This window comes from Rhineura floridana, chromosome 17 (genome assembly GCF_030035675.1).
Source record: "Rhineura floridana isolate rRhiFlo1 chromosome 17, rRhiFlo1.hap2, whole genome shotgun sequence".
NCBI lineage: Eukaryota > Metazoa > Chordata > Lepidosauria > Squamata > Rhineuridae > Rhineura > Rhineura floridana.
In genome coordinates, this window is record NC_084496.1 from 6,944,166 (window position 1) to 6,950,066 (window position 5,901).

At 48.4% G+C, this 5,901-nt stretch overlaps 1 non-coding gene across 1 annotated transcript; it reads right to left on the bottom strand.

Moving 5' to 3' along the window:
• Positions 1-1,741: 1,741 nt before the first annotated feature.
• Positions 1,742-1,818, bottom strand: TRNAA-UGC (transfer RNA alanine (anticodon UGC)). The gene has a single exon. It is a non-coding gene; the product is annotated as a tRNA-Ala (tRNA).
• Positions 1,819-5,901: the final 4,083 nt, after the last annotated feature.

The window sequence follows — 5,901 nt, forward strand, 5'->3', positions numbered from 1 at the left end:
TGGCCCCAGTCTTGTGGAAAGCTCTCCCTACTGAAATGAGACAGGCCCCATCAGTATTGGCATTCTGCCGGCTCTTGAAGGCACACCTCTTTAGTCAAGCGTTCTCCTGAAATGAATATGCTGCTTTTAATTGTTTTAACTGGTGTTTTAACTGTTTGAATTGTTGTGCTGCTTTAATGGGCTTGTTTTATAGTACATTTATTTTAACGTTTCGATTAAATCATTTTATTGTGTATCTTAACTGTGTGTGTATGTGTGTATTTGGTATTATACTTGTAAACCGCTTAGAAGCCACCTTGGCCTCTGCCAGGCTTCTGCAGGCAATGAAGAAGATGTCTTTTTGCAATAGCTGACCTTTGTTTTTATTGTACTTTAATATTTATAAATAAAATATTTCTAAATGTACTAAATCAATCAGTAAATAATCGGCCAGCTCTAGGACGTGCTGGTTTCAATGGGATTAAAACAATTCAGTTGCCAGGTTGCCAGTGTAAATGATTCATAGGGTACAGGCAAAACCTCATCATGGAGGCATGTTCACCCTGTTAGAGAGTGAGACAATGGGGGTTTTGTGGCAGAGTTTTCCAATGGCCCCGGCTTTGAGAAGACTGAAGCTGAGAAACGGCAAAATCACAATATGTTTTCCTTCATGACTGATCATTGATCTAACTCTGCCTTCGACCAGGCTTCAGGAGATTTGAAGTGGTGGTGGTGGAGAAGCCTCAAATAATGTGACTGGTAACCACAGCTGTGGTCCTCAACAGGCAAGACCCACCCACCCCCACCCCCACATTTAACGCACCCAAACAATCATGCACTTTGGCAGGATGGGGAGGGCAGACTGAAAGAGCAAGCGGTTATAAAACGTCATCCTAAAAAATAGGCTACTTAAAGCTCTACAAAGATGTTATGGCAACAAATGTTTTGTAACAAAAGTTTTTTTGTTAAAAAAAGAAAGTGGTCATCAAACCAAACTTGTTTGTGAGTCCCGCACAAATGAAGAAGCCTGTGTCCAAGCATGTCCTTGGGAACGATGTGGGACCAGTTCCATCACCAAGCGTGGGAGGTCCACAGTCCATCCAGGACAGGTGGTTGCATTTGCTCTCATCCCGCCCAGGCGGGGCTTGCGTGGAGAAGCTAGACCCCTACGCAGTGGCCGAGCTGAGCCAGTTGGTTGGCCCAAGCGGAGGGTGTATCGGAGGACGATTGGCTGGGATGGATTTTCCTGTGCACAGAAGATTCACAGACAAGTTGAATTTCCCCCCAGCCCAGCCCTCTTCATGCAAAATGACCCATGACCTTTCAACCCTCCTCAGACCCCTAGCTCTTTCAGCCCTGATGTCTAGTTGGGCTTTATTAAATTACAGCCGTGGGATATCTCCTCTGTGCAGTGGCCTCCGAAGCACCACCACTAGCAAGGAGTAAACCCCACTGCTCTCAGTGGGACTTATTTCTGAGTAAACGTGCTTTGGAATTTGTAGAACTGGTTGGATATAGTTAACATTAATTTGAGTGTATAGCAGGAGTTTTATGCTTGTTTTATGCTATTGTTATTATTGATTGCTAGCTGTCTCGAGTCTTTTGGGAGAAATAGGTTGGGCGGCAATTTTTGAAATAAATAGGATCATAGGAAGTTACCAGATGATGAGTCAGACCATTGGTCCATTTAGCTCAGTATTGTCTTCACTGACTGGCAGTGGCTGTCCAGGGTGTCAGGCAGGGAGTTTCTCCCAGGCCTAGCTGGAGATGCCGGGGATTGAACCCGGGACCTTCTGCATGCAAAGCAGATGCTCTACCCCTGAGCTACGGCCCATCCCCTTGAATAAACTAGGAATTTCAGGGATGGGGGACTTGTGGGACTCCAGATGTTGCCAGAGTACAACTCCCACCATGGAGTGTCCTATGATGAGAAGAGCCTTAGACTTTGTCTTGGAGAAATAAGGGACTCACCAGAACCCCCTCATTTGACAGAGAACACTGGAGCTCTGAGCGGCCGTACGTTGAGCAAAATTCTTATACTGAAGGGAAGGCAGCTCTTTCTATATTCGATTGTATATATTAAAAAGTATCATATGCATAACTTTGATCTGTACAACTTTTAACAGCTGAAGAAAAGAAAATGGAAATGGACTGCCTTCGAGTCGATCCCGACTTATGGCGACCCTACGAATCGGGTTTTCATGGTAAGCGATGTTCAGAGGGGGTTTACCATTGCCTTCCTCTGAGGCTGAGAGGCAGTGACTGGCCCAAGGTCACCCAGTCAGCTTCATGGCTCTGTGGGGATTCGAACCCTGGTCTCCCAGGTCGTAGTCCAACACTCTAACCACTAGCCCACACTGGCTCTCTGAAGAAAAGAACATATATGGAGCGAAAGGGACAAGCAGGGATTGTGAGATGGGGGTGTGGTGACTTTCTTTTGCAAGCTCTATCAGTGTCAAGGCATTGCTAGTGCTGGAGCTGAACCCTTGGCTCAAATGAAGCTCAAGGGTGGTGATGATGCTGGGAAGACTCAACAGAGGTAGGGGGTGGACAGTGCCTCTGGTCTCTTACTGCTGGTATTGGGGACGATGGCTTAGCCGTGGGAAGGGTGATGGGGACTTTAGAAACAGAGGCCGCTTCTTCAGCGTCACACATTCCTGCTCCTCTAACGGACAGGTTGGAGGAATATTCTCATTCGGTGGCGGCTGGTGCCCATCGGGACTGGTGGGGCCGGAGGCAGAGAGGCCAACAGGAAGAGGAGCCAAAGCCAATGGCAGGCAGAGCCAACTAGTCCTACTTGTGCTCTCATCCTCCGACCTTCTGAGTCCTGCGATCTGGAGACTGAAGAAGAGGAAGCTGTCAGGCAGTGCCACCGCTAGACTGGTTGTAAGTAAGAAGGCAGGCAGGCAGGGGCTGGCTAAGGGCAGACGGAGTTGGTAGGGCACTGCCCCACTGGCCATAATGGACCAGCCTCCACTGGTGGTGTAACAAAACCGTAACAAGAAGGCCACCCAAACACCGTGATTCAGAAATGGCACAGTGTGTAGTCAAATACCTGGGACTGGCCCAGAGCAATAGGGTGGCCTATGCCAACTGGGGCCTTCCAGATGTTTTAGACTATGACTCTGAAACACCCAGAAGGCACCCAGGTTGGCGAAGGCGGCAATAAAAGGTGCAGGTGGTTGCTTTGGGGGGTCAGAATTCCAGGTGTGCCAGGCTCACTGGTGGGGAAAGCCCCTAGGTGGAGCACAGACAAAGTTGTCTTTCCCTCTCTCCAAAGCACAGGACGTAATTTGGAATTGGCATCCATACCTCAGCTATGTCCCTGTGCTTGTCCTGCTTGAACGGGAAGAGGAAACAGAGCTGCAAGTACGCTTGAGGAGGACACACAATTGCCCTTGACCCATGCAGCAAGGGAGGCATCTCCCTCTACCTCCCTCCCCCCCCCTCTCTCTCTCTCCTACAGAAGTCTGTGTTACACAAGTCATGGCTTACATCCCTCTCGGTGCAATCCTGACCATCCTTTGTCAGAAGTAAGGCTCACCGCGTTCATCAGGACTTACTCCCAGGTCAAGGTGCATAGGACTTCCACAGCAACGATTTAGGTTAATCTGCTGAAACACTTTACCCATCCAGCAAAAGAAGAAGTGGCATTTCTCTACCACTCTCGGGAAAGGGAAGGCACCCAACGCCCTGGCGTGTTGTTTGAGAGAAGAAGGGCCGGCAGATTTGAATGGGCGAGAACAATTCGCCACTTGGAAATAAGCTCCCTCCCTTCTCTTTCAAAGCAGCGAACAGAGCAGAGGGGAAAATATGTACAGGCACTAGAGCGAGTGGCGATGGCGAGCGAGCCTTGCCCATTAGAAAACCACCCGAGAGGTGGCTGTAATCGCCTGGCCACCCCGATGAGGTTTCACCGCCAGGATGCAGCATGTCCCAGCGGCTTCAAGGTCCATGCCCATCCAGATCCGGTGGCTAATTGCCCCAGTCTGGGGCAGATCTCTACTGTACCTTGCGGCAGGGAGTGGGGGTGGATGGGTTGAAAGTAGAGTGCCTGAGCGCTGAGCTATTGGAATTGCCCTCCTGCACTCTAGGGACAGTGGGGCCCTGAAAAGGCCTTCTAAAGCTACAAAGCGACACGTCAAAAAGCCAAGGATCATCAAGCCATGGTCAGTCATGTCCTTAGCCTGGGAGAGAGCAGGGGAATATAACTCTGCAGTAGGGATGGGCAAATCTGTCAATTTTCATTTCTCTCTGTTTCTCGTTCCCTGCCCCCCCCCCAAGTTCAGTTCGCCATGTTTCGCCACCAGTTTGTGGATTTTTTTTTCTTTACAAAGTCCTCGTGAAAATTGATCAGCTTTTCAATGCGGATTTCTCCTAATATACACATTTTTGCAAAGCAAGTTTCCTTATTATTATGCATCTGTGGATGTTATTTTCACTAACATGTCCATGTAAAGACCCACCCTATTTCTGCATTGCTAAGTTATTTTGAATTGTATCTTAAGTTGTTGTAACCTGCCCCGAGACCTCAGGGGGAAGGGGGAAGGTAATCAACAACAACAACAAGAGTAATTTTATCATGTGTGCATTTATAATGTGTGCACTAAGATGTGCATTATAAATACGTGCATTCTTGTACACATTACTTGACTGGAGTACTGCATTGCAACATTCAGAGAAGTGCAAATTTCGACAGGTAGATGTGTTTCGGCTCGTGGACTGTGCGAATTAGGGAGATTTGCCTTTAAAGGCAAACTGCATTGAATCTCTCCTGCATCCCTGTTCTGCAATGCTCCTTTCAGTTGGCAGGGTTAAGCAAGGAAAGGAAGGCAGGGCACCTTGTGATTGGCTTGTAAGGGGCTGGACTGAGGGAGGTTCAGGGGAGAAGATGCCTACATCTCCTCTGGGCAGAAGCAGAGGGTCTGTGCATCAGTAAAATGGAACGTGGATGGAAATACAAAGCCACATCAGCTTTACACTGGAACAGACAAGCCAAGCCGGGGAACAAGGCTGCAGCCCACAGCCTTCCCCAAGCCAAAGCAGAACCCAGAGTCTACCTTACCACAAGACGGAAGCAAGCGAGCATGCAAAAGCTGCGGGTTTGTTCCGAAGAAGAGAAGGCGGGGAAACCCAACCCTTATTCATTAGCAAAATAATAAGATTTTTTTTAAAAAATAAAATAAAAATCAAATGAAAACTGGAGGGAGGCAGATGGCTATCTGCCTAGAATGGCGTGACCTTAGGGTCAGCCGGGATTCTTCAGACAATTGTTCGTTAAATCCGCTTCCTGGGAAAGTTTGCTCCTTGGTCCGTTTTCTTCAGATGAAGACATCTTACAGTCAAGGCATCAGCTTCCACCTATGGGAGTGCCCATCCCGGCTTCCCAAGAGTCTCAGGGGCAAACTCCAAGGCTTTCTTTCACAGCATCGGCCGGTTTGCTTATTTATTTATTCCTACCCCTCCCAGCTCCTTTGATTCCGCTTCATTGCAGCGTCCCATTCTTGGGATTCAGAGGCGAATCCAATACACATCCTTAGATGCTCCATCTTCAATCGGCAGTCAATCTCCTCTCTCCCTTCTTCACCTTTCCTCCTCTACCGTGAACAACGCCGACCATTGCAACTGAAGGCTCGGCCATCCAGAATCCATACCTGGGAAGGCCTTCAAGGGCTCTCTCACCCCTTCCTGGTGCATCACAACCCTCCTGGGCTGGACGGGGGTAACAGGCAAACCTCTCCCCGCCACAACGTGAAGCTCCTGGGCGGAAACCACTTCGATCCAGCACTGAGCGGCAACGGCATTTGCCCACCAACTCTCCAATCTGCCACTGCGGTTTCTTCTTCAATTCCATATACCATTTTTGTTTGGTATTTTTTAAAAAAATTGTTATTATTATTTCAAAAATTAATTCAGGACAGA